The 26,093-nt window shown below is 37.2% G+C and overlaps 30 non-coding genes across 30 annotated transcripts; 22 read left to right on the forward strand and 8 right to left on the reverse strand.

Moving 5' to 3' along the window:
* The first annotated feature begins 1,030 nt into the window (after window positions 1–1,030).
* On the forward strand, window positions 1,031–1,103 carry trnak-uuu (transfer RNA lysine (anticodon UUU)). The gene has a single exon. It is a non-coding gene; the product is annotated as a tRNA-Lys (tRNA).
* A 692-nt stretch (window positions 1,104–1,795) lies between these two features.
* trnal-caa (transfer RNA leucine (anticodon CAA)) lies at window positions 1,796–1,904 on the forward strand. The gene is made up of 2 exons: window positions 1,796–1,833; window positions 1,859–1,904. It is a non-coding gene; the product is annotated as a tRNA-Leu (tRNA).
* A 514-nt stretch (window positions 1,905–2,418) lies between these two features.
* Window positions 2,419–2,491, forward strand: trnak-uuu (transfer RNA lysine (anticodon UUU)). Its single transcript has one exon. It is a non-coding gene; the product is annotated as a tRNA-Lys (tRNA).
* Window positions 2,492–2,730: 239 nt separating this feature from the next.
* Window positions 2,731–2,803, reverse strand: trnat-cgu (transfer RNA threonine (anticodon CGU)). The gene has a single exon. It is a non-coding gene; the product is annotated as a tRNA-Thr (tRNA).
* Window positions 2,804–3,836: 1,033 nt separating this feature from the next.
* On the forward strand, window positions 3,837–3,909 carry trnak-uuu (transfer RNA lysine (anticodon UUU)). The gene has a single exon. It is a non-coding gene; the product is annotated as a tRNA-Lys (tRNA).
* Window positions 3,910–4,601: 692 nt separating this feature from the next.
* trnal-caa (transfer RNA leucine (anticodon CAA)) lies at window positions 4,602–4,710 on the forward strand. Its single transcript has 2 exons — window positions 4,602–4,639; window positions 4,665–4,710. It is a non-coding gene; the product is annotated as a tRNA-Leu (tRNA).
* A 387-nt stretch (window positions 4,711–5,097) lies between these two features.
* Window positions 5,098–5,170, forward strand: trnak-uuu (transfer RNA lysine (anticodon UUU)). Its single transcript has one exon. It is a non-coding gene; the product is annotated as a tRNA-Lys (tRNA).
* A 693-nt stretch (window positions 5,171–5,863) lies between these two features.
* On the forward strand, window positions 5,864–5,972 carry trnal-caa (transfer RNA leucine (anticodon CAA)). The gene is made up of 2 exons: window positions 5,864–5,901; window positions 5,927–5,972. It is a non-coding gene; the product is annotated as a tRNA-Leu (tRNA).
* Window positions 5,973–6,724: 752 nt separating this feature from the next.
* On the reverse strand, window positions 6,725–6,797 carry trnak-cuu (transfer RNA lysine (anticodon CUU)). Its single transcript has one exon. It is a non-coding gene; the product is annotated as a tRNA-Lys (tRNA).
* A 964-nt stretch (window positions 6,798–7,761) lies between these two features.
* trnak-uuu (transfer RNA lysine (anticodon UUU)) lies at window positions 7,762–7,834 on the forward strand. Its single transcript has one exon. It is a non-coding gene; the product is annotated as a tRNA-Lys (tRNA).
* A 693-nt stretch (window positions 7,835–8,527) lies between these two features.
* On the forward strand, window positions 8,528–8,636 carry trnal-caa (transfer RNA leucine (anticodon CAA)). Its single transcript has 2 exons — window positions 8,528–8,565; window positions 8,591–8,636. It is a non-coding gene; the product is annotated as a tRNA-Leu (tRNA).
* Window positions 8,637–9,095: 459 nt separating this feature from the next.
* Window positions 9,096–9,168, forward strand: trnak-uuu (transfer RNA lysine (anticodon UUU)). Its single transcript has one exon. It is a non-coding gene; the product is annotated as a tRNA-Lys (tRNA).
* Window positions 9,169–9,860: 692 nt separating this feature from the next.
* On the forward strand, window positions 9,861–9,969 carry trnal-caa (transfer RNA leucine (anticodon CAA)). The gene is made up of 2 exons: window positions 9,861–9,898; window positions 9,924–9,969. It is a non-coding gene; the product is annotated as a tRNA-Leu (tRNA).
* Window positions 9,970–10,483: 514 nt separating this feature from the next.
* On the forward strand, window positions 10,484–10,556 carry trnak-uuu (transfer RNA lysine (anticodon UUU)). The gene has a single exon. It is a non-coding gene; the product is annotated as a tRNA-Lys (tRNA).
* Window positions 10,557–10,795: 239 nt separating this feature from the next.
* Window positions 10,796–10,868, reverse strand: trnak-cuu (transfer RNA lysine (anticodon CUU)). The gene has a single exon. It is a non-coding gene; the product is annotated as a tRNA-Lys (tRNA).
* Window positions 10,869–11,910: 1,042 nt separating this feature from the next.
* Window positions 11,911–11,983, forward strand: trnak-uuu (transfer RNA lysine (anticodon UUU)). The gene has a single exon. It is a non-coding gene; the product is annotated as a tRNA-Lys (tRNA).
* Window positions 11,984–13,530: 1,547 nt separating this feature from the next.
* trnak-cuu (transfer RNA lysine (anticodon CUU)) lies at window positions 13,531–13,603 on the reverse strand. The gene has a single exon. It is a non-coding gene; the product is annotated as a tRNA-Lys (tRNA).
* Window positions 13,604–14,589: 986 nt separating this feature from the next.
* On the forward strand, window positions 14,590–14,662 carry trnak-uuu (transfer RNA lysine (anticodon UUU)). Its single transcript has one exon. It is a non-coding gene; the product is annotated as a tRNA-Lys (tRNA).
* A 693-nt stretch (window positions 14,663–15,355) lies between these two features.
* On the forward strand, window positions 15,356–15,464 carry trnal-caa (transfer RNA leucine (anticodon CAA)). Its single transcript has 2 exons — window positions 15,356–15,393; window positions 15,419–15,464. It is a non-coding gene; the product is annotated as a tRNA-Leu (tRNA).
* A 480-nt stretch (window positions 15,465–15,944) lies between these two features.
* On the forward strand, window positions 15,945–16,017 carry trnak-uuu (transfer RNA lysine (anticodon UUU)). The gene has a single exon. It is a non-coding gene; the product is annotated as a tRNA-Lys (tRNA).
* A 693-nt stretch (window positions 16,018–16,710) lies between these two features.
* Window positions 16,711–16,819, forward strand: trnal-caa (transfer RNA leucine (anticodon CAA)). The gene is made up of 2 exons: window positions 16,711–16,748; window positions 16,774–16,819. It is a non-coding gene; the product is annotated as a tRNA-Leu (tRNA).
* Window positions 16,820–17,315: 496 nt separating this feature from the next.
* trnak-uuu (transfer RNA lysine (anticodon UUU)) lies at window positions 17,316–17,388 on the forward strand. Its single transcript has one exon. It is a non-coding gene; the product is annotated as a tRNA-Lys (tRNA).
* Window positions 17,389–18,080: 692 nt separating this feature from the next.
* Window positions 18,081–18,189, forward strand: trnal-caa (transfer RNA leucine (anticodon CAA)). The gene is made up of 2 exons: window positions 18,081–18,118; window positions 18,144–18,189. It is a non-coding gene; the product is annotated as a tRNA-Leu (tRNA).
* Window positions 18,190–18,698: 509 nt separating this feature from the next.
* On the forward strand, window positions 18,699–18,771 carry trnak-uuu (transfer RNA lysine (anticodon UUU)). The gene has a single exon. It is a non-coding gene; the product is annotated as a tRNA-Lys (tRNA).
* A 239-nt stretch (window positions 18,772–19,010) lies between these two features.
* On the reverse strand, window positions 19,011–19,083 carry trnaq-cug (transfer RNA glutamine (anticodon CUG)). Its single transcript has one exon. It is a non-coding gene; the product is annotated as a tRNA-Gln (tRNA).
* A 1,249-nt stretch (window positions 19,084–20,332) lies between these two features.
* Window positions 20,333–20,405, reverse strand: trnak-cuu (transfer RNA lysine (anticodon CUU)). The gene has a single exon. It is a non-coding gene; the product is annotated as a tRNA-Lys (tRNA).
* A 956-nt stretch (window positions 20,406–21,361) lies between these two features.
* Window positions 21,362–21,434, forward strand: trnak-uuu (transfer RNA lysine (anticodon UUU)). Its single transcript has one exon. It is a non-coding gene; the product is annotated as a tRNA-Lys (tRNA).
* Window positions 21,435–21,673: 239 nt separating this feature from the next.
* On the reverse strand, window positions 21,674–21,746 carry trnaq-cug (transfer RNA glutamine (anticodon CUG)). The gene has a single exon. It is a non-coding gene; the product is annotated as a tRNA-Gln (tRNA).
* A 1,253-nt stretch (window positions 21,747–22,999) lies between these two features.
* trnak-cuu (transfer RNA lysine (anticodon CUU)) lies at window positions 23,000–23,072 on the reverse strand. The gene has a single exon. It is a non-coding gene; the product is annotated as a tRNA-Lys (tRNA).
* Window positions 23,073–24,044: 972 nt separating this feature from the next.
* On the forward strand, window positions 24,045–24,117 carry trnak-uuu (transfer RNA lysine (anticodon UUU)). Its single transcript has one exon. It is a non-coding gene; the product is annotated as a tRNA-Lys (tRNA).
* Window positions 24,118–26,093: the final 1,976 nt, after the last annotated feature.

Below are 26,093 nucleotides of genomic sequence, written 5' to 3' on the forward strand. Positions count from 1 at the left end.
AGCAGAAACATCCTTGGTAACCTGGTACAAGAAGAGACTGCAATGTCTCACTCCCTTTTGGAGTTCCTGCAGCTGTTTTAAGAGCTTGTGCAGGAGAGAAACACAGAGAGACCTTTATATTATAACATGATCCCATAATGAAAAGAGTAGCATGTAAGAATGAATAATAAAAGAGCTTATATGAGAGTTACATATATTTTCAACACCAATCTTCTAAAGCTCCAAAGTGTTTTGGGAATGGGTAGAACTTGAATGAAAACAATTGCTTTTGATTGGGCAACTTCATTTCAGACATTTGACCAAACTTACAACTTATCGATTGTATTCATTATCACAGCCAGCAGTCTTACTTGGGATAAGTGGTTCTACAAGGTCAATGAAATAGCAAAGGTCAACTTCAGAGGGTAGGTCACAATTCAACCTCTGCAACTTTATTATACCACTTCAATCTTCAGTCAAGATGGCTGTGCGGTCAAAGGCGCCAGACTCAAGCATTGCTTCCATTCCAATGTGGGGATTCTGGTCTCAAGTAGGAGGCGTGGGTTCAAATCCCACTCTTGGCTCTTTCAATAACTAGAAACAAAGGTGTATGATTATTTTTATCTCAAGAATAAAGATCTCTGGATGCTATCAAGAGCAATTTATTCAAAGATGGGTGGGTGTAACTTTGGTGTACAGATCTGCAGAAAGACATATGTTGGTCTTTTTCTAAATTTTTTAGAAAAGTGCTTTTCTGTTAACAATGTTGTTATCTAACATAAAAAAACTTAAAAATAACTACTGTGCCACTCATTTGAAGATTTGTGCGCTTATGTGACAAACTTTTTTACAGTGTCATAAACCAATGAATGAATGAATGAAAGAATCTATCTATCAATCTATCTATCTATCTATCTATCTATCTATCTATCTATCTATCTATCTATCTATCTATCTATCTATCTATCTATCTATCTATCTATCTATCTATCTATCTATCTATCTATCTATCTGACTATTTTACTCTGTTTCTGTCTGTAATCATTTTGTAGCCTGACTAGCTCAGCTGGTAGAGCATGAGACTTTTAATCTCAGGGTCATGGGTTCAAGTCCCATGTTAGGCATAGATTCTAAAGGCAACATCTGTCTATTCATGTGTAATCTGTCTACTAGTTCTTTTGTGAGAAGAATTGCAGGTGCTTGCATAAGAATTTGGGACTTTATTTGAGTTTTTCTTAGTGTTGTCTGAGCTTAAAACTTCCCCCAATCTATGGCAACAATTTCTGTTTTTCAAGCAAATGCATTTTTATTCAGGGTAAACTGGTGACACTGCATGAAAACATACTCTGTCAAAGGCCTAAGCGCTCAACGTGGGGCTCGAACCCACGACCCTGAGATTAAGAGTCTCACGCGCTACCGACTGAGCTAGTCAGGCATTTGACAATATTGACAAGTTTGACAACGTGAGGTGACAGTCTTTTGCCATACAGGGTTTGTTGCACTGGTCCTTCAGATACAACAAATTACTGTAACTCAGTAACAATAAAAGAGCTTATGAAGTTGAACACCAATCTTCTAAAGATCCAAAGTGTTTTGGGAATGGGTAGAACTTGAATGAAAACAATTGCTTTTGATTGGGCAACTTCATTTCAGACATTTGACCAAACTTAAAACATATCGATGGTATTCATTATCACAGCCAGCAGTCTTACTTGGGATAAGTGGTTCTACAAGGTCAATGAAATAGCAAAGGACAACTTCAGCGGGTAGGTCACAATTCAACCTCTGCAACTTTATTATACCACTCCAATCTTCAGTCAAGATGGCCGAGCAGTCAAAGGCGCCAGACTCAAGCATTGCTTCCATTCCAATATGGGGATTCTGGTCTCCAGTAGGAGGCGTGGGTTCAAATCCCACTCTTGACACATTCATTAACTAGAAACAAAGGTGTATGATTAATTTTGTCTCAAGAATAAAGATCTCTGGATGCTATCAAGAGCAAATTATTCAAAGATGGGTGGGTGTAACTTTGGTGTACAGATCTGCAGAAAGACATATGTTGGTCTTTTTCTAAATTTTTTAGAAAAGTGCTTTTCTGTTAACAATGTTGTTATCTAAAATAAAAAAACTTAAAAATAACTACTGTGCCACTCATTTGAAGATTTGTGCGCTTATGTGACAAACTTTTTTACAGTGTCATCAACCAATGAATGAATGAATGAATGAATTAATCTATCTATCTATCTATCTATCTATCTATCTATCTATCTATCTATCTATCTATCTATCTATCTATCTATCTATCTATCATCTATCTATCTATCTATCTATCTATCTATCTATCTATCTATCTATCTATCTATCTATCTATCTATCTATCTATCTATCTATCTATCTATCTGACTATTTTACTCTGTTTCTGTCTGTAATCATTTTGTAGCCTGACTAGCTCAGCCGGTAGAGCATGAGACTTTTAATCTCAGGGTCATGGGTTCAAGTCCCATGTCAGGCATAGATTCTAAAGGCAACATCTGTCTATTCATGTGTAATCTTTCTACTAGTTCTTTTGTGAGAAGAATTGCAGGTGCTGGCATAAGAATTTGGGACGTTACTTGAGTTTTTTCTTAGTGTTGTCTGAGCTTAAAAGTTCCCCCAATCTATGGCAACAATTTCTGTTTTTCAAGCAAACGCATTTTGATACAGGGTAAACTGGTGACACTGCATGAAAACATACTCTGTCAAAGGCCTAAGCACCCAACGTGGGGCTCGAACCCACGACCCTGAGATTACGAGTTTCATGCTCTACCGACTGAGCTAGTCGGGCATTTGACAATCTTGACAAGTTTGACAACGTGAGGTGACACTGTTTTGCCATACAGGGTTTGTTGCCCTGGTCCTTCAGATACAACAAATTACTGTAACTCAGTAACAATAAAAGAGCTTTTGAAGCTGAACACCAATCTTCTAAAGATCCAAAGTGTTTTGGGAATGGGTAGAACTTGAATGAAAACAATTGCTTTTGATTGGGCAACTTCATTTCAGACATTTGACCAAACATACAACTTATCGATTGTATTCATTATCACAGCCAGCAGTCTTACTTGGGATAAGTGGTTCTACAAGGTCAATGAAATAGCAAAGGACAACTTCAGAGGGTAAGTCACAATTCAACCTCTGCAACTTTATTATACCACTCCAATCTTCAGTCAAGATGGCCGAGCAGTCAACGGCGCCAGACTCAAGCATTGCTTCCATTCCAATATGGGCATTCTGGTCTCCAGTAGGAGGCGTGGGTTCAAATCCCACTCTTGACACTTTCATTAACTAGTAACAAAGGTTTACCATTAATTTTATCTCAAGAATAAAGATCTCTGGATGCTATCAGGAGCAATTTATTCAAAGATGGGTGGGTGTATCTTTGGTGTACAGATCTGCAGAAAGACATATGTTGGTCTTTTTCTAAATTTTTTAGAAAAGTGCTTTTCTGTTAACAATGTTGTTATGTATCATAAAAGAAACTTAAAAATAACTACTGTGCCACTCATTTGAAGATTTGTGCGCTTATGTGACAAACTTTTTTGCAGTGTCATCAACCAATGAAAGAATGAATGAAATAATCTATCTATCTATCTATCTATCTATCTATCATCTATCTATCTATCTATCTATCTATCTATCTATCTATCTATCTATCTATCTATCTATCTATCTATCTATCTATCTATCTATCTATCTATCTATCTATCTATCTATCTATCTATCTATCTATCTATCTATCTATCTATCTATCTATCTATCTATCTATCTATCTATCTATCTGACTATTTTACTCTGTTTCTGTCTGAAATCATTTTGTAGCCTGACTAGCTCAGCTGGTAGAGCATGAGACTTTTAATCTCAGGGTCATGGGTTCAAGTCCCATGTTAGGCATTGATTCTAAAGGCAACATCTGTCTATGCATGTGTAATCTGTCTACTAGTTCTTTTGTGAGAAGAATTGCAGGTGCTTGCATAAGAATTTGGGACTTTATTTGAGTTTTTCTTAGTGTTGTCTGAGCTTAAAACTTCCCCCAATCTATGGCAACAATTTCTGTTTTTCAAGCAAATGCATTTTTATTCAGGGTAAACTGGTGACACTGCATGAAAACATACTCTGTCAAAGGCCTAAGCGCTCAACGTGGGGCTCGAACCCACGACCCTGAGATTAAGAGTCTCACGCGCTACCGACTGAGCTAGTCAGGCATTTGACAATATTGACAAGTTTGACAACGTGAGGTGACAGTCTTTTGCCATACACGGTTTGTTGCCCTGGTCCTTCAGATACAACAAATTACTGTAACTCAGTAACAATAAAAGAGCTTATGAAGTTGAACACCAATCTTCTAAAGATCCAACGTGTTTTGGGAATGGGTAGAACTTGAATGAAAACAATTGCTTTTGATTGGGCAACTTCATTTCAGACATTTGACCAAACTTAAAACTTATCGATTGTATTCATTATCACAGCCAGCAGTCTTACTTGGGATAAGTGGTTCTACAAGGTCAATGAAATAGCAAAGGACAACTTCAGCGGGTAGGTCACAATTCAACCTCTGCAACTTTATTATACCACTCCAATCTTCAGTCAAGATGGCCGAGCAGTCAAAGGCGCCAGACTCAAGCATTGCTTCCATTCCAATATGGGGATTCTGGTCTCCAGTAGGAGGCGTGGGTTCAAATCCCACTCTTGACACATTCATTAACTAGAAACAAAGGTGTATGATTAATTTTGTCTCAAGAATAAAGATCTCTGGATGCTATCAAGAGCAAATTATTCAAAGATGGGTGGGTGTAACTTTGGTGTACAGATCTGCAGAAAGACATATGTTGGTCTTTTTCTAAATTTTTTAGAAAAGTGCTTTTCTGTTAACAATGTTGTTATCTAAAATAAAAAAACTTAAAAATAACTACTGTGCCACTCATTTGAAGATTTGTGCGCTTATGTGACAAACTTTTTTACAGTGTCATCAACCAATGAATGAATGAATGAATGAATTAATCTATCTATCTATCTATCTATCTATCTATCTATCTATCTATCTGACTATTTTACTCTGTTTCTGTCTGTAATCGTTTTGTAGCCTGACTAGCTCAGCCGGTAGAGCATGAGACTTTTAATCTCAGGGTCATGGGTTCAAGTCCCATGTCAGGCATAGATTCTAAAGGCAACATCTGTCTATTCATGTGTAATCTGTCTACTAGTTCTTTTGTGAGAAGAATTGCAGGTGCTTGCATAAGAATTTGGGACTTTATTTGAGTTTTTCTTAGTGTTGTCTGAGCTTAAAAGTTCCCCCAATCTATGGCAACAATTTCTGTTTTTCAAGCAAACACATTTTGATACAGGGTAAACTGGTGACACTGCATGAAAACATACTCTGTCAAAGGCCTAAGCACCCAACGTGGGGCTCGAACCCACGACCCTGAGATTAAGAGTTTCATGCTCTACCGACTGAGCTAGTCGGGCATTTGACAATCTTGACAAGTTTGACAACGTGAGGTGACACTGTTTTGCCATACAGGGTTTGTTGCCCTGGTCCTTCAGATACAACAAATTACTGTAACTCAGTAACAATAAAAGAGCTTTTGAAGCTGAACACCAATCTTCTAAAGATCCAAAGTGTTTTGGGAATGGGTAGAACTTGAATGAAAACAATTGCTTTTGATTGGGCAACTTCATTTCAGACATTTGACCAAACATACAACTTATCGATTGTATTCATTATCACAGCCAGCAGTCTTACTTGGGATAAGTGGTTCTACAAGGTCAATGAAATAGCAAAGGACAACTTCAGAGGGTAAGTCACAATTCAACCTCTGCAACTTTATTATACCACTCCAATTTTTCAGTCAAGATGGCCGAGAGGTCAAAGGCGCCAGACTCAAGCATTGCTTCCATTCGAATATGGGCATTCTGGTCTCCAGTAGGAGGCGTGGGTTCAAATCCCACTCTTGACACTTTCATTAACTAGTAACAAAGGTTTACCATTAATTTTATCTCAAGAATAAAGATCTCTGGACGCTATCAGGAGCAATTTATTCAAAGATGGGTGGGTGTATCTTTGGTGTACGGATCTGCAGAAAGACATATGTTGGTCTTTTTCTAAATTTTTTAGAAAAGTGCTTTTCTGTTAACAATGTTGTTATGTATCATAAAAGAAACTTAAAAAGAACTACTGTGCCACTCATTTGAAGATTTGTGCGCTTATGTGACAAACTTTTTTGCAGTGTCATCAACCAATGAAAGAATGAATGAAATAATCTATCTATCTATCTATCTATCTATCTATCTATCTATCTATCTATCTATCTATCTATCTATCTATCTATCTATCTAGCCATCTATCTATCTATCTATCTGACTATTTTACTCTGTTTCTGTCTGTAATCATTTTGTAGCCTGACTAGCTCAGCCGGTAGAGCTGAAGACTTTTAATCTCAGGGTCATGGCTTCAAGTCCCATGTTAGGCATAGATTCTAAAGGCAACGTCGTTCTATTCATGTGTAATATTTCTACTAGTTCTTTTGTGAGAAGAATTGCAGGTGCTGGCATAAGAATTTGGGACATTATTTGAGTTTTTTCTTAGTGTTGTCTGAGCTTAAAACTTCCCCCAATCTATGGCAACAATTTCTGTTTTTCAAGCAAACGCATTTTGATTCAGGGTAAACTGGTGACACTGCATTAAAACATACTCTGTCAAAGGCCCGAGCACCCAAGGTGGGGCTCGAACCCACGACCTTGAGATTAAGAGTCTCATGCTCTACCGACTGAGCTAGTCGGGCATTTGACAAACTTGACAAGTTTGACAACGTGAGGTGACACTGTTTTGCCATACAGGGATTGTTGCCCTGGTCCTTCAGATACATTAAATTACTGTAACTCAGTAACAATAAAAGAGCTTATGAAGTTGAACACCAATCTTCTAATGATCCAAAGTGTTTTGGGAATGGGTAGAACTTGAATGAAAACAATTGCTTTTGATTGGGCAACTTCATTTCAGACATTTGACCAAACTTACAACTTATCGATTGTATTCATTATCACAGCCAGCAGCCTTACTTGGGATAAGTGGTTCTACAAGGTCAATGAAATAGCAAAGGACAACTTCAGAGGGTAGGTCACAATTCAACCTCTGCAACTTTATTATACCACTCCAATCTTCAGTCAAGATGGCAGAGCGGTCAAAGGTGCCAGACTCAAGCATTGCTTCCTTTCCAATATGGGGATTCTGGTCTCCAGTAGGAGGCGTTGGTTCAAATCGCACTCTGGACACATTCATTAACTAGAAACACAGGTTTATGATTAATTTTATCTCAAGAATAAAGATCTCTGGATGCTATCAAGAGCAATTTATTCAAAGATGGGTGGATGTAACTTTGCTGTACAGATCTGCAGAAAGACATATGTTGGTCTTTTTCTAATTTTTTTTATAAAAGTGCTTTTCTGTTAACAATGTTGTTATCTAACATAAAAAAACTTAAAAATAACTACTGTGTCACTCATTTGAAGATTTGTGCACTTATGTGACAAACTTTTTTACAGTGTCATTAACCAATGAATGAATGAATGAAAGAATCTATCTATCTATCTATCTATCTATCTATCTATCTATCTATCTATCTATCTATCTATCTATCTATCTATCTATCTATCTATCTATCTATCTATCTATCTATCTATCTATCTATCTATCATCATCTATCTATCTGACTATTTTACTCTGTTTCTGTCTGTAATCATTTTGTAGCCTGACTAGCTCAGCCGGTAGAGCATGAGACTTTTAATTTCAGGGTCATGGGTTCAAGTCCCATGTTAGGCATAGATTCTAAAGGCAACGTCGTTCTATTTATGTGTAATATTTCTACTAGTTCTTTTGTGAGAAGAATTGCAGGTGCTGGCATAAGAATTTGGGACGTTATTTGAGTTTTTTCTTAGTGTTGTCTGAGCTTAAAACTTCCCCCAATCTATGGCAACAATTTCTGTTTTTCAAGCAAACACATTTTGATTCAGGGTAAACTGGTGACACTGCATGAAAACATACTCTGTCAAAGGCCTTAGCACACAACGTGGGGCTCGAACCCACGTCCCTGAGATTAAGAGTCTCATGCTCTACCGACTGAGCTAGTCGGGCATTTGACAATCTTGACAAGTTTTACAACGTGAGGTGACACTGTTTTGCCATACAGGGTTTGTTGCCCTGGTCGTTCAGATACATTAAATTACTGTAACTCAGTAACAATAAAAGAGCTTTTGAAGTTGAACACCAATCATCTAAAGATCCAAAGTGTTTTGGGAATGGGTAGAACTTGAATGAAAACAATTGCTTTTGATTGGGCAACTTCATTTCAGACATTTGACCAAACTTACAACTTATCGATTGTATTCATTATCATAGCCAGCAGTCTTACTTGGGATAAGTGGTTCTACAAGGTCAATGAAATAGGAAAGGACAACTTCAGAGGGTAGGTCACAATTCAACCTCTGCAACTTTATTATACCACTCCAATCTTCAGTCAAGATGGCCGAGCGGCCAAAGGCGCCAGACTCAAGCATTGCTTCCATTCCAATGTGGGGATTCTGGTCTCCAGTAGGAGGCGTGGGTTCAAATCCCACTCTTGACACATTCATTATCTAGAAACAAAGGTGTATGATTAATTTTATCTCAAGAATAAAGATCTCTGGACGCTATCAGGAGCAATTTTTTAAAAGATGGGTGGGTGTATCTTTGGTGTACAGATCTGCAGAAAGACATATGTTGGTCTTTTTCTAAATTTTTTAGAAAAGTGCTTTTCTGTTAACAATGTTGTTATCTAAAATAAAAAAAACTTAAAAATAACTACTGTGCCACTCATTTGAAGATTTGTGCGCTTATGTGACAAACTTTTTTACAGTGTCATCAACCAATGAATGAATGAATGAAAGAATCTATCTATCTATCTATCTATCTATCTATCTATCTATCTATCTATCATCTATCTATCTATCTATCTATCTATCTATCTATCTATCTATCTATCTATCTATCTATCTATCTATCTATCTGACTATTTTACTCTGTTTCTGTCTGTAATGATTTTGTAGCCTGACTAGCTCAGTCGGTAGAGCATGAGACTTTTAATCTCAGGGTCATGGGTTCAAGTCCCATGTTAGGCATAGATTCTAAAGGCAACATCAGTCTATTCATGTGTAATCTTTCTACTAGTTCTTTTGTGAGAAGAATTGCAGGTGCTGGCATAAGAATTTGGGACGTTACTTGAGTTTTTTCTTAGTGTTGTCTGAGCTTAAAAGTTCCCCCAATCTATGGCAACAATTTCTGTTTTTCAAGGAAACGCATTTTGATACAGGGTAAACTGGTGACACTGCATGAAAACATACTCTGTCAAAGGCCTAAGAACCCAACGTGGGGCTCGAACCCACGACCCTGAGATTAAGAGTTTCATGCTCTACCGACTGAGCTAGTCGGGCATTTGACAACCTTGACAAGTTTGACAAGTGAGGTGACACTGTTTTGCCATACAGGGTTTGTTGCCCTGGTCCTTCAGATACAACAAATTACTGTAACTCAGTAAAAATAAAAGAGCTTTTGAAGTTGAACACCAATCTTCTAAAGATCCAAAGTGTTTTGGGAATGGGTAGAACTTGAATGAAAACAATTGCTTTTGATTGGGCAACTTCATTTCAGACATTTGACCAAACATACAACTTATCGATTGTATTCATTATCACAGCCAGCAGTCTTACTTGGGATAAGTGGTTCTACAAGGTCAATGAAATAGCAAAGGACAACTTCAGAGGGTAGGTCACAATTCAACCTCTGCAACTTTATTATACCACTCCAATCTTCAGTCAAGATGGCCGAGCGGTCAAAGGCGCCAGACTCAAGCATTGCTTCCATTCCAATATGGGGATTCTGGTCTCCAGTAGGAGGCGTGGGTTCAAATCCCACTCTTGACACATTCATTAACTAGTAACAAAGGTTTACGATTAATTTTATCTCAAGAATAAAGATCTCTGGACGCTATCAGGAGCAATTTATTCAAAGATGGGTGGGTGTATCTTTGGTGTACAGATCTGCAGAAAGACATATGTTGGTCTTTTTCTAAATTTTTTAGAAAAGTGCTTTTCTGTTAACAATGTTGTTATGTAACATAAAAGAAACTTAAAAATAACTTCTGTGCCACTCATTTGAAGATTTGTGCGCTTATGTGACAAACTTTTTTGCAGTGTCATCAACCAATGAATGAATGAATGAAAGAATCAATCTATCTATCTATCTATCTATCTATCTATCTATCTATCTATCTATCTATCTATCTATCTATCTATCTATCTATCTATCTATCTATCTATCTATCTATCTATCTATCTATCTATCTATCTATCTATCTATCTATCTATCTATCTATCTATCTATCATCATCTATCTATCTGACTATTTTAATCTGTTTCTGTCTGTAATCATTTTGTAGCCTGACTAGCTCAGCCGGTAGAGCATGAGACTTTTAATCTCAGGGTCATGGGTTAAAGTCCCATGTTAGGCATAGATTCTAAAGGCAACATCTGTCTATTCATGTGTAATCTTTCTACTAGTTCTTTTGTGAGAAGAATTGCAGGTGCTGGCATAAGAATTTGGGACGTTATTTGAGTTTTTTCTTAGTGTTGTCTGAGCTTAAAACTTCCCCCAATCTATGGCAACAATTTCTGTTTTTCAAGCAAACGCATTTTGATTCAGGGTAAACTGGTGGCACTGCATGAAAACATACTCTGTCAAAGGCCTTAGCACCCAACGTGGGGCTCGAACCCACGACCTTGAGATTAAGAGTCTCATGCTCTACCGACTGAGCTAGTCGGGCATTTGACAATCTTGACAAGTTTGACAACGTGAGGTGACACTGTTTTGCCATACAGGGTTTGTTGCCCTGGTCCTTCAGATACATTAAATTACTGTAACTCAGTAACAATAAAAGAGCTTATGAAGTTGAACACCAATCTTCTAATGATCCAAAGTGTTTTGGGAATGGGTAGAACTTGAATGAAAACAATTGCTTTTGATTGGGCAACTTCATTTCAGACATTTGACCAAACTTACAACTTATCGATTGTATTCATTATCACAGCCAGCAGCCTTACTTGGGATAAGTGGTTCTACAAGGTCAATGAAATAGCAAAGGACAACTTCAGAGGGTAGGTCACAATTCAACCTCTGCAACTTTATTATACCACTCCAATCTTCAGTCAAGATGGCAGAGCGGTCAAAGGTGCCAGACTCAAGCATTGCTTCCATTCCAATATGGGGATTCTGGTCTCCAGTAGGAGGCGTGGGTTCAAATCGCACTCTGGACACATTCATTAACTAGAAACACAGGTTTATGATTAATTTTATCTCAAGAATAAAGATCTCTGGATGCTATCAAGAGCAATTTATTCAAAGATGGGTGGATGTAACTTTGCTGTACAGATCTGCAGAAAGACATATGTTGGTCTTTTTCTAATTTTTTTTATAAAAGTGCTTTTCTGTTAACAATGTTGTTATCTAACATAAAAAAAACTTAAAAATAACTACTGTGTCACTCATTTGAAGATTTGTGCACTTATGTGACAAACTTTTTTACAGTGTCATTAACCAATGAATGAATGAATGAAAGAATCTATCTATCTATCTATCTATCTATCTATCTATCTATCTATCTATCTATCTATCTATCTATCTATCTATCTATCTATCTATCTATCTATCTATCTATCTATCTATCTATCTATCTATCTATCATCTATCTATCTATCTATCTATCTATCTATCTATCTATCTATCTATCTATCTATCTATCTATCTATCATCATCATCATCTATCTATCTGACTATTTTAATCTGTTTCTGTCTGTAATCATTTTGTAGCCTGACTAGCTCAGCCGGTAGAGCATGAGACTTTTAATCTCAGGGTCATGGGTTAAAGTCCCATGTTAGGCATAGATTCTAAAGGCAACATCTGTCTATTCATGTGTAATCTTTCTACTAGTTCTTTTGTGAGAAGAATTGCAGGTGCTGGCATAAGAATTTGGGACGTTATTTGAGTTTTTTCTTAGTGTTGTCTGAGCTTAAAACTTCCCCCAATCTATGGCAACAATTTCTGTTTTTCAAGCAAACGCATTTTGATTCAGGGTAAACTGGTGACACTGCATGAAATCATACAGTACTCTGTCAAAGGCCTAAGCACCCAATGTGGGGCTCGACCCCACGACACTGAGATTAAGAGTCTCATGCTCTACCGACTGAGCTAGTCGGCTATTTGACAATCTTGACAAGTTTGACAACGTGAGGTGACACTGTTTTGCCATACAGGGCTTGTTGCCCTGGTCCTTCAGATACAACAAATTACTGTAACTCAGTAACAATAAAAGAGCTTTTGAAGTTGAACACCAATCTTCTAAAGATCCAAAGTGTTTTGGGAATGGGTAGAACTTGAATGAAAACAATTGCTTTTGATTGGGCAACTTCATTTCAGACATTTGACCAAACTTACAACTTATCGATTGTATTCATTATCACAGCCAGCAGTCTTACTTGGGATAAGTGGTTCTACAAGGTCAATGAAATAGCAAAGGACAACTTCAGAGGGTAGGTAAATATTCAACCTCTGCAACTTTATTATACCACTCCAATCTTCAGTCAAGATGGCCGAGCGGTCAAAGAAGCCAGACTCAAGCATTGCTTCCTTTCCAATATGGGGATTCTGGTCTCCAGTAGGAGGCGTGGGTTCAAATCCCACTCTTGACACATTCATTAACTAGAAACTAAGGTTTATGATTAATTTTATCTCAAGAATAAAGATCTCTGGACGCTATCAAGAGCAATTTATTCAAAGATGGGTGGGTGTATCTTTGGTGTACAGATCTGCAGAAAGACATATGTTGGTCTTTTTCTAAATTTTTTAGAAAAGTGCTTTTCTGTTAACAATGTTGTTATCTAAAATAAAAAAAATTTAAAAATAACTACTGTGCCACTCATTTGAAGACTTGTGCGCTTATGTGACAAACTTTTTTACAGTGTCATCAACCAATGAATGAATGAAAGACAGAATCTATCTATCTATCTATCTATCTATCTATCTATCTATCTATCTATCTATCTATCTATCTATCTAGCCATCTATCTATCTATCTATCTGACTATTTTACTCTGTTTCTGTCTGTAATCATTTTGTAGCCTGACTAGCTCAGCCGGTAGAGCTGAAGACTTTTAATCTCAGGGTCATGGCTTCAAGTCCCATGTTAGGCATAGATTCTAAAGGCAACGTCGTTCTATTCATGTGTAATATTTCTACTAGTTCTTTTGTGAGAAGAATTGCAGGTGCTGGCATAAGAATTTGGGACATTATTTGAGTTTTTTCTTAGTGTTGTCTGAGCTTAAAACTTCCCCCAATCTATGGCAACAATTTCTGTTTTTCAAGCAAACGCATTTTGATTCAGGGTAAACTGGTGACACTGCATTAAAACATACTCTGTCAAAGGCCTTAGCACCCAAGGTGGGGCTCGAACCCACGACCTTGAGATTAAGAGTCTCATGCTCTACCGACTGAGCTAGTCGGGCATTTGACAATCTTGACAAGTTTGACAACGTGAGGTGACACTGTTTTGCCATACAGGGATTGTTGCCCTGGTCCTTCAGATACATTAAATTACTGTAACTCAGTAACAATAAAAGAGCTTATGAAGTTGAACACCAATCTTCTAATGATCCAAAGTGTTTTGGGAATGGGTAGAACTTGAATGAAAACAATTGCTTTTGATTGGGCAACTTCATTTCAGACATTTGACCAAACTTACAACTTATCGATTGTATTCATTATCACAGCCAGCAGCCTTACTTGGGATAAGTGGTTCTACAAGGTCAATGAAATAGCAAAGGACAACTTCAGAGGGTAGGTCACAATTCAACCTCTGCAACTTTATTATACCACTCCAATCTTCAGTCAAGATGGCAGAGCGGTCAAAGGTGCCAGACTCAAGCATTGCTTCCTTTCCAATATGGGGATTCTGGTCTCCAGTAGGAGGCGTGGGTTCAAATCGCACTCTGGACACATTCAATTAACTAGAAACACAGGTTTATGATTAATTTTATCTCAAGAATAAAGATCTCTGGATGCTATCAAGAGCAATTTATTCAAAGATGGGTGGATGTAACTTTGCTGTACAGATCTGCAGAAAGACATATGTTGGTCTTTTTCTAATTTTTTTTATAAAAGTGCTTTTCTGTTAACAATGTTGTTATCTAACATAAAAAAAACTTAAAAATAACTACTGTGTCACTCATTTGAAGATTTGTGCACTTATGTGACAAACTTTTTTACAGTGTCATTAACCAATGAATGAATGAATGAAAGAATCTATCTATCTATCTATCTATCTATCTATCTATCTATCTATCTATCTATCTATCTATCTATCTATCAATCTATCTATCTATCTATCTATCTATCTATCTATCTATCTATCTATCTATCTATCTATCTATCTATCTATCATCATCTATCTATCTGACTATTTTACTCTGTTTCTGTCTGTAATCATTTTGTAGCCTGACTAGCTCAGCCGGTAGAGCATGAGACTTTTAATTTCAGGGTCATGGGTTCAAGTCCCATGTTAGGCATATATTCTAAAGGCAACGTCGTTCTATTTATGTGTAATATTTCTACTAGTTCTTTTGTGAGAAGAATTGCAGGTGCTGGCATAAGAATTTGGGACGCTATTTGAGTTTTTTCTTAGTGTTGTCTGAGCTTAAAACTTCCCCCAATCTATGGCAACAATTTCTGTTTTTCAAGCAAACACATTTTGATTCAGGGTAAACTGGTGACACTGCATGAAAACATACTCTGTCAAAGGCCTTAGCACACAACGTGGGGCTCGAACCCACGTCCCTGAGATTAAGAGTCTCATGCTCTACCGACTGAGCTAGTCGGGCATTTGACAATCTTGACAAGTTTGACAACGTGAGGTGACACTGTTTTGCCATACAGGGTTTGTTGCCCTGGTCCTTCAGATACATTAAATTACTGTAACTCAGTAACAATAAAAGAGCTTTTGAAGTTGAACACCAATCATCTAAAGATCCAAAGTGTTTTGGGAATGGGTAGAACTTGAATGAAAACAATTGCTTTTGATTGGGCAACTTCATTTCAGACATTTGACCAAACTTACAACTTATCGATTGTATTCATTATCATAGCCAGCAGTCTTACTTGGGATAAGTGGTTCTACAAGGTCAATGAAATAGGAAAGGACAACTTCAGAGGGTAGGTCACAATTCAACCTCTGCAACTTTATTATACCACTCCAATCTTCAGTCAAGATGGCCGAGCGGCCAAAGGCGCCAGACTCAAGCATTGCTTCCATTCCAATGTGGGGATTCTGGTCTCCAGTAGGAGGCGTGGGTTCAAATCCCACTCTTGACACATTCATTATCTAGAAACAAAGGTGTATGATTAATTTTATCTCAAGAATAAAGATCTCTGGACGCTATCAGGAGCAATTTTTTAAAAGATGGGTGGGTGTATCTTTGGTGTACAGATCTGCAGAAAGACATATGTTGGTCTTTTTCTAAATTTTTTAGAAAAGTGCTTTTCTGTTAACAATGTTGTTATCTAAAATAAAAAAAACTTAAAAATAACTACTGTGCCACTCATTTGAAGATTTGTGCGCTTATGTGACAAACTTTTTTACAGTGTCATCAACCAATGAATGAATGAATGAAAGAATCTATCTATCTATCTATCTATCTATCTATCTATCTATCTATCTATGTATCTATCTATGTATCTATCTATCTATCTATCTATCTATCTATCTATCTATCTATCTATCTATCTATCTATCTATCTATCTATCTATCTATCTGACTATTTTACTCTGTTTCTGTCTGTAATGATTTTGTAGCCTGACTAGCTCAGTCGGTAGAGCATGAGACTTTTAATTTCAGGGTCATGGGTTCAAGTCCCATGTTAGGCATAGATTCTAAAGGCAACGTCGTTCTATTTATGTGTAATATTTCTACTAGTTCTTTTGTGAGAAGAATTGCAGGTGCTGGCATAAGAATTTGGGACGTTATTTGAGTTTTTTCTTAGTGTTGTCTGAGCTTAAAACTTCCCCCAATCTATGGCAACAATTTCTGTTTTTCAAGCAAACACATTTTGATTCAGGGTAAACTGGTGACACTGCATGAAAACATACTCTGTCAAAGGCCTTAGCACACAACGTGGGGCTCGAACCCACGTCCCTGAGATTAAGAGTCTCATGCTCTACCGACTGAGCTAGTCGGGCATTTGACAATCTTGACAAGTTTGACAACGTGAGGTGACACTGTTTTGCCATACAGGGTTTGTTGCCCTGGTCCTTCAGATACATTAAATTACTGTAACTCAGTAACAATAAAAGAGCTTTTGAAGTTGAACACCAATCATCTAAAGATCCAAAGTGTTTTGGGAATGGGTAGAACTTGAATGAAAACAATTGCTTTTGATTGGGCAACTTCATTTCAGACATTTGACCAAACTTACAACTTATCGATTGTATTCATTATCATAGCCAGCAGTCTTACTTGGGATAAGTGGTTCTACAAGGTCAATGAAATAGGAAAGGACAACTTCAGAGGGTAGGTCACAATTCAACCTCTGCAACTTTATTATACCACTCCAATCTTCAGTCAAGATGGCCGAGCGGCCAAAGGCGCCAGACTCAAGCATTGCTTCCATTCCAATGTGGGGATTCTGGTCTCCAGTAGGAGGCGTGGGTTCAAATCCCACTCTTGACACATTCATTATCTAGAAACAAAGGTGTATGATTAATTTTATCTCAAGAATAAAGATCTCTGGACGCTATCAGGAGCAATTTTTTAAAAGATGGGTGGGTGTATCTTTGGTGTACAGATCTGCAGAAAGACATATGTTGGTCTTTTTCTAAATTTTTTAGAAAAGTGCTTTTCTGTTAACAATGTTGTTATCTAAAATAAAAAAAACTTAAAAATAACTACTGTGCCACTCATTTGAAGATTTGTGCGCTTATGTGACAAACTTTTTTACAGTGTCATCAACCAATGAATGAATGAATGAAAGAATCTATCTATCTATCTATCTATCTATCTATCTATCTATCTATCTATCTATCTATCTATCTATGTATCTATCTATCTATCTATCTATCTATCTATCTATCTATCTATCTATCTATCTATCTATCTATCTATCTATCTATCTATCTATCTATCTATCTGACTATTTTACTCTGTTTCTGTCTGTAATAATTTTGTAGCCTGACTAGCTCAGTCGGTAGAGCATGAGACTTTTAATCTCAGGGTCATGGGTTCAAGTCCCATGTTAGGCATAGATTCTAAAGGCAACATCAGTCTATTCATGTGTAATCTTTCTACTAGTTCTTTTGTGAGAAGAATTGCAGGTGCTGGCATAAGAATTTGGGACGTTACTTGAGTTTTTTCTTAGTGTTGTCTGAGCTTAAAAGTTCCCCCAATCTATGGCAACAATTTCTGTTTTTCAAGGAAACGCATTTTGATACAGGGTAAACTGGTGACACTGCATGAAAACATACTCTGTCAAAGGCCTAAGAACCCAACGTGGGGCTCGAACCCACGACCCTGAGATTAAGAGTTTCATGCTCTACCGACTGAGCTAGTCGGGCATTTGACAACCTTGACAAGTTTGACAAGTGAGGTGACACTGTTTTGCCATACAGGGTTTGTTGCCCTGGTCCTTCAGATACAACAAATTACTGTAACTCAGTAACAATAAAAGAGCTTTTGAAGTTGAACACCAATCTTCTAAAGATCCAAAGTGTTTTGGGAATGGGTAGAACTTGAATGAAAACAATTGCTTTTGATTGGGCAACTTCATTTCAGACATTTGACCAAACATACAACTTATCGATTGTATTCATTATCACAGCCAGCAGTCTTACTTGGGATAAGTGGTTCTACAAGGTCAATGAAATAGCAAAGGACAACTTCAGAGGGTAGGTCACAATTCAACCTCTGCAACTTTATTATACCACTCCAATCTTCAGTCAAGATGGCCGAGCGGTCAAAGGCGCCAGACTCAAGCATTGCTTCCATTCCAATATGGGGATTCTGGTCTCCAGTAGGAGGCGTGGGTTCAAATCCCACTCTTGACACATTCATTAACTAGTAACAAAGGTTTACGATTAATTTTATCTCAAGAATAAAGATCTCTGGACGCTATCAGGAGCAATTTATTCAAAGATGGGTGGGTGTATCTTTGGTGTACAGATCTGCAGAAAGACATATGTTGGTCTTTTTCTAAATTTTTTAGAAAAGTGCTTTTCTGTTAACAATGTTGTTATGTAACATAAAAGAAACTTAAAAATAACTTCTGTGCCACTCATTTGAAGATTTGTGCGCTTATGTGACAAACTTTTTTGCAGTGTCATCAACCAATGAATGAATGAATGAAAGAATCAATCTATCTATCTATCTATCTATCTATCTATCTATCTATCTATCTATCTATCTATCTATCTATCTATCTATCTATCTATCTATCTATCTATCTATCTATCTATCTATCTATCTATCTATCTATCTATCTATCTATCTATCTATCTATCATCATCATCTATCTATCTGACTATTTTAATCTGTTTCTGTCTGTAATCATTTTGTAGCCTGACTAGCTCAGCCGGTAGAGCATGAGACTTTTAATCTCAGGGTCATGGGTTAAAGTCCCATGTTAGGCATAGATTCTAAAGGCAACATCTGTCTATTCATGTGTAATCTTTCTACTAGTTCTTTTGTGAGAAGAATTGCAGGTGCTGGCATAAGAATTTGGGACGTTATTTGAGTTTTTTCTTAGTGTTGTCTGAGCTTAAAACTTCCCCCAATCTATGGCAACAATTTCTGTTTTTCAAGCAAACGCATTTTGATTCAGGGTAAACTGGTGACACTGCATGAAAACATACTCTGTCAAAGGCCTTAGCACCCAACGTGGGGCTCAAACCCACGACTCTGAGATTCAGAGTCTCATGCTCTACCGACTGAGCTAGTCGGCTATTTGACAATCTTGACAAGTTTGACAACGTGAGGTGACACTGTTTTGCCATACAGGGTTTGTTGCCCTGGTCCTTCAGATACAACAAATTACTGTAACTCAGTAACAATAAAAGAGCTTTTGAAGTTGAACACCAATCTTCTAAAGATCCAAAGTGTTTTGGGAATGGGTAGAACTTGAATGAAAACAATTGCTTTTGATTGGGCAATTTCATTTCAGACATTTGACCAAACTTACAACTTATCGATTGTATTCATTATCACAGCCAGCAGTCTTACTTGGGATAAGTGGTTCTACAAGGTCAATGAAATAGCAAAGGACAACTTCAGAGGGTAGGTAACAATTCAACCTCTGCAACTTTATTATACCACTCCAATCTTCAGTCAAGATGGCCGAGCGGTCAAAGAAGCCAGACTCAAGCATTGCTTCCTTTCCAATATGGGGATTCTGGTCTCCAGTAGGAGGCGTTGGTTCAAATCCCACTCTTGACACATTCATTAACTAGAAACTAAGGTTTATGATTAATTTTATCTCAAGAATAAAGATCTCTGGACGCTATCAAGAGCAATTTATTCAAAGATGGGTGGGTGTATCTTTGGTGTACAGATCTGCAGAAAGACATATGTTGGTCTTTTTCTAAATTTTTTAGAAAAGTGCTTTTCTGTTAACAATGTTGTTATCTAAAATAAAAAAAATTAAAAATAACTACTGTGCCACTCATTTGAAGACTTGTGCGCTTATGTGACAAACTTTTTTACAGTGTCATCAACCAATGAATGAATGAAAGACAGAATCTATCTATCTATCTATCTATCTATCTATCTATCTATCTATCTATCTATCTATCTATCTATCTATCTATCTATCTATCTATCTATCTATCTATCTATCTATCTATCTGACTATTTTACTCTGTTTCTGTTTGTAATCATTTTGTAGCCTGACTAGCTCAGCCGGTAGAGCTGAAGACTTTTAATCTCAGGGTCATGGGTTCAAGTCCCATGTTAGGCATAGATTCTAAAGGCAACGTCGTTCTATTCATGTGTAATATTTCTACTAGTTTTTTTGTGAGAAGAATTGCAGGTGCTGGCATAAGAATTTGGGACGTTATTTGAGTTTTTTCTTAGTGTTGTCTGAGCTTAAAACTTCCCCCAATCTATGGCAACAATTTCTGTTTTTCAAGCAAACGCATTTTGATTCAGGGTAAACTGGTGACACTGCATTAAAACATACTCTGTCAAAGGCCTTAGCACCCAACGTGGGGCTCGAACCCACGACCTTGAGATTAAGAGTCTCATGCTCTACCGACTGAGCTAGTCGGGCATTTGACAATCTTGACAAGTTTGACAACGTGAGGTGACACTGTTTTGCCATACAGGGTTTGTTGCCCTGGTCCTTCAGATACATTAAATTACTGTAACTCAGTAACAATAAAAGAGCTTATGAAGTTGAACACCAATCTTCTAATGATCCAAAGTGTTTTGGGAATGGGTAGAACTTGAATGAAAACAATTGCTTTTGATTGGGCAACTTCATTTCAGACATTTGACCAAACTTACAACTTATCGATTGTATTCATTATCACAGCCAGCAGCCTTACTTGGGATAAGTGGTTCTACAAGGTCAATGAAATAGCAAAGGACAACTTCAGAGGGTAGGTCACAATTCAACCTCTGCAACTTTATTATACCACTCCAATCTTCAGTCAAGATGGCAGAGCGGTCAAAGGTGCCAGACTCAAGCATTGCTTCCATTCCAATATGGGGATTCTGGTCTCCAGTAGGAGGCGTGGGTTCAAATCGCACTCTGGACACATTCATTAACTAGAAACACAGGTTTATGATAAATTTTATCTCAAGAATAAAGATCTCTGGATGCTATCAAGAGCAATTTATTCAAAGATGGGTGGATGTAACTTTGCTGTACAGATCTGCAGAAAGACATATGTTGGTCTTTTTCTAATTTTTTTTATAAAAGTGCTTTTCTGTTAACAATGTTGTTATCTAACATAAAAAAAACTTAAAAATAACTACTGTGTCACTCATTTGAAGATTTGTGCACTTATGTGACAAACTTTTTTACAGTGTCATTAACCAATGAATGAATGAATGAAAGAATCTATCTATCTATCTATCTATCTATCTATCTATCTATCTATCTATCTATCTATCTATCTATCTATCTATCTATCTATCTATCTATCTATCTATCTATCTATCTATCATCATCATCTATCTATCTGACTATTTTAATCTGTTTCTGTCTGTAATCATTTTGTAGCCTGACTAGCTCAGCCGGTAGAGCATGAGACTTTTAATCTCAGGGTCATGGGTTAAAGTCCCATGTTAGGCATAGATTCTAAAGGCAACATCTGTCTATTCATGTGTAATCTTTCTACTAGTTCTTTTGTGAGAAGAATTGCAGGTGCTGGCATAAGAATTTGGGACGTTATTTGAGTTTTTTCTTAGTGTTGTCTGAGCTTAAAACTTCCCCCAATCTATGGCAACAATTTCTGTTTTTCAAGCAAACGCATTTTGATTCAGGGTAAACTGGTGACACTGCATGAAAACATACTCTGTCAAAGGCCTTAGCACCCAACGTGGGGCTCAAACCCACGACTCTGAGATTCAGAGTCTCATGCTCTACCGACTGAGCTAGTCGGCTATTTGACAATCTTGACAAGTTTGACAACGTGAGGTGACACTGTTTTGCCATACAGGGTTTGTTGCCCTGGTCCTTCAGATACAACAAATTACTGTAACTCAGTAACAATAAAAGAGCTTTTGAAGTTGAACACCAATCTTCTAAAGATCCAAAGTGTTTTGGGAATGGGTAGAACTTGAATGAAAACAATTGCTTTTGATTGGGCAATTTCATTTCAGACATTTGACCAAACTTACAACTTATCGATTGTATTCATTATCACAGCCAGCAGTCTTACTTGGGATAAGTGGTTCTACAAGGTCAATGAAATAGCAAAGGACAACTTCAGAGGGTAGGTAACAATTCAACCTCTGCAACTTTATTATACCACTCCAATCTTCAGTCAAGATGGCCGAGCGGTCAAAGAAGCCAGACTCAAGCATTGCTTCCTTTCCAATACGGGGATTCTGGTCTCCAGTAGGAGGCGTTGGTTCAAATCCCACTCTTGACACATTCATTAACTAGAAACTAAGGTTTATGATTAATTTTATCTCAAGAATAAAGATCTCTGGACGCTATCAAGAGCAATTTATTCAAAGATGGGTGGGTGTATCTTTGGTGTACAGATCTGCAGAAAGACATATGTTGGTCTTTTTCTAAATTTTTTAGAAAAGTGCTTTTCTGTTAACAATGTTGTTATCTAAAATAAAAAAAATTAAAAATAACTACTGTGCCACTCATTTGAAGACTTGTGCGCTTATGTGACAAACTTTTTTACAGTGTCATCAACCAATGAATGAATGAAAGACAGAATCTATCTATCTATCTATCTATCTATCTATCTATCTATCTATCTATCTATCTATCTATCTATCTATCTATCTATCTATCTATCTATCTATCTATCTATCTATCTATCTATCTGACTATTTTACTCTGTTTCTGTTTGTAATTATTTTGTAGCCTGACTAGCTCAGCCGGTAGAGCTGAAGACTTTTAATCTCAGGGTCATGGGTTCAAGTCCCATGTTAGGCATAGATTCTAAAGGCAACGTCGTTCTATTCATGTGTAATATTTCTACTAGTTCTTTTGTGAGAAGAATTGCAGGTGCTGGCATAAGAATTTGGGACGTTATTTGAGTTTTTTCTTAGTGTTGTCTGAGCTTAAAACTTCCCCCAATCTATGGCAACAATTTCTGTTTTTCAAGCAAACGCATTTTGATTCAGGGTAAACTGGTGACACTGCATTAAAACATACTCTGTCAAAGGCCTTAGCACCCAACGTGGGGCTCGAACCCACGACCTTGAGATTAAGAGTCTCATGCTCTACCGACTGAGCTAGTCGGGCATTTGACAATCTTGACAAGTTTGACAACGTGAGGTGACACTGTTTTGCCATACAGGGTTTGTTGCCCTGGTCCTTCAGATACATTAAATTACTGTAACTCAGTAACAATAAAAGAGCTTATGAAGTTGAACACCAATCTTCTAATGATCCAAAGTGTTTTGGGAATGGGTAGAACTTGAATGAAAACAATTGCTTTTGATTGGGCAACTTCATTTCAGACATTTGACCAAACTTACAACTTATCGATTGTATTCATTATCACAGCCAGCAGCCTTACTTGGGATAAGTGGTTCTACAAGGTCAATGAAATAGCAAAGGACAACTTCAGAGGGTAGGTCACAATTCAACCTCTGCAACTTTATTATACCACTCCAATCTTCAGTCAAGATGGCAGAGCGGTCAAAGGTGCCAGACTCAAGCATTGCTTCCATTCCAATATGGGGATTCTGGTCTCCAGTAGGAGGCGTGGGTTCAAATCGCACTCTGGACACATTCATTAACTAGAAACACAGGTTTATGATTAATTTTATCTCAAGAATAAAGATCTCTGGATGCTATCAAGAGCAATTTATTCAAAGATGGGTGGATGTAACTTTGCTGTACAGATCTGCAGAAAGACATATGTTGGTCTTTTTCTAATTTTTTTTATAAAAGTGCTTTTCTGTTAACAATGTTGTTATCTAACATAAAAAAACTTAAAAATAACTACTGTGTCACTCATTTGAAGATTTGTGCACTTATGTGACAAACTTTTTTACAGTGTCATTAACCAATGAATGAATGAATGAAAGAATCTATCTATCTATCTATCTATCTATCTATCTATCTATCTATCTATCTATCTATCTATCTATCTATCTATCTATCTATCTATCTATCTATCTATCTATCTATCTATCTATCTATCTATCTATCTATCATCATCTATCTATCTGACTATTTTACTCTGTTTCTGTCTGTAATCATTTTGTAGCCTGACTAGCTCAGCCGGTAGAGCATGAGACTTTTGATTTCAGGGTCATGGGTTCAAGTCCCATGTTAGGCATAGATTCTAAAGGCAATGTCGTTCTATTCATGTGTAATATTTCTACTAGTTCTTTTGTGAGAAGAATTGCAGGTGCTGGCATAAGAATTTGGGACGTTATTTGAGTTTTTTCTTAGTGTTGTCTGAGCTTAAAACTTCCCCCAATCTATGGCAACAATTTCTGTTTTTCAAGCAAACGCATTTTGATTCAGGGTAAACTGGTGACACTGCATGAAAACATACTCTGTCAAAGGCCTTAGCACACAACGTGGGGCTCGAACCCACGACCCTGAGATTAAGAGTCTCATGCTCTACCGACTGAGCTAGTCGGGCATTTGACAAGCTTGACAAGTTTGACAAAGTGAGGTGACACTGTTTTGCCATACAGGGTTTGTTGCCCTGGTCCTTCAGATACATTAAATTACTGTAACTCAGTAACAATAAAAGAGCTTTTGAAGTTGAACACCAATCATCTAAAGATCCAAAGTGTTTTGGGAATGGGTAGAACTTGAATGAAAACAATTGCTTTTGATTGGGCAACTTCATTTCAGACATTTGACCAAACTTACAACTTATCGATTGTATTCATTATCACAGCCAGCAGTCTTACTTGGGATAAGTGGTTCTTCAAGGTCAATGAAATAGGAAAGGACAACTTCAGAGGGTAGGTCACAATTCAACCTCTGCAACTTTATTTTACCACTCCAATCTTCAGTCAAGATGGCCGAGCGGCCAAAGGCGCCAGACTCAAGCATTGCTTCCATTCCAATGTGGGGATTCTGGTCTCCAGTAGGAGGCGTGGGTTCAAATCTTACGCTTGACACATTCATTATCTAGAAACAAAGGTGTATGATTAATTTTATCTCAAGAATAAAGATCTCTGGACGCTATCAGGAGCAATTTTTTAAAAGATGGGTGGGTGTATCTTTGGTGTACAGATCTGCAGAAAGACATATGTTGGTCTTTTTCTAAATTTTTTAGAAAAGTGCTTTTCTGTTAACAATGTTGTTATCTAAAATAAAAAAAACTTAAAAATAACTACTGTGCCACTCATTTGAAGATTTGTGCGCTTATGTGACAAACTTTTTTACAGTGTCATCAACCAATGAATGAATGAATGAAAGAATCTATCTATCTATCTATCTATCTATCTATCTATCTATCTATCTATCTATCTATCTATCTATCTATCTATCTATCTATCTATCTATCTATCTATCTATCTATCGACTATTTTACTCTGTTTCTGTCTGATATCATTTTGTAGCCTGACTATCTCAGCCGGTAGAGCATGAGACTTTTAAACTCAGGGTCATGGGTTCAAGTCCCATGTTAGGCATAGATTCTAAAGGCAACATCTGACTATTCATGAGTAATCTTTCTACTAGTTCTTTTGTGAGAAGAATTGCAGGTGCTGGCATTAGAATTTGGGACTTTATTTGAGTTTTTTCTTAGTGTTGTCTGAGCTTAAAATTTCCCCCAATCTATGGCAACAATTTCTGTTTTTAAAGCAAACACATTTTGATTCAGGGTAAACTGGTGACACTGCATGAAAACATACTCTGTCAGAGGCCTAAGCGCCCAAAGTGGGGCTCGAACCCACGACCCTAAGATTAAGAGTCTCATGCTCTACCGACTGAGCTAGTCGGGCATTTGACAATCTTGACAAGTTTGACAACGTGAGGTGACACTGTTTTGCCATACAGGGTTTGCTGCCCTGGTCCTTCAGATACAACAAATTACTGTAACTCAGTAACAATAAAAGAGCTTTTGAAGTTGAACACCAATCTTCTAAAGATCCAAAGTGTTTTGGGAATGGGTAGAACTTGAATGAAAACAATTGCTTTTGATTGGGCAACTTCATTTCAGACATTTGACCAAACTTACAACTTATCGATTGTATTCATTATCACAGCCAGCAGTCTTACTTGGGATTAGTGGTTCTACAAGGTCAATGAAATAGAAAAGGACAACTTCAGAGGGTAGGTCACAATTCA

This window comes from Nothobranchius furzeri, chromosome 7 (genome assembly GCF_043380555.1).
Source record: "Nothobranchius furzeri strain GRZ-AD chromosome 7, NfurGRZ-RIMD1, whole genome shotgun sequence".
NCBI classification, from domain to species: Eukaryota; Metazoa; Chordata; class Actinopteri; order Cyprinodontiformes; family Nothobranchiidae; genus Nothobranchius; species Nothobranchius furzeri.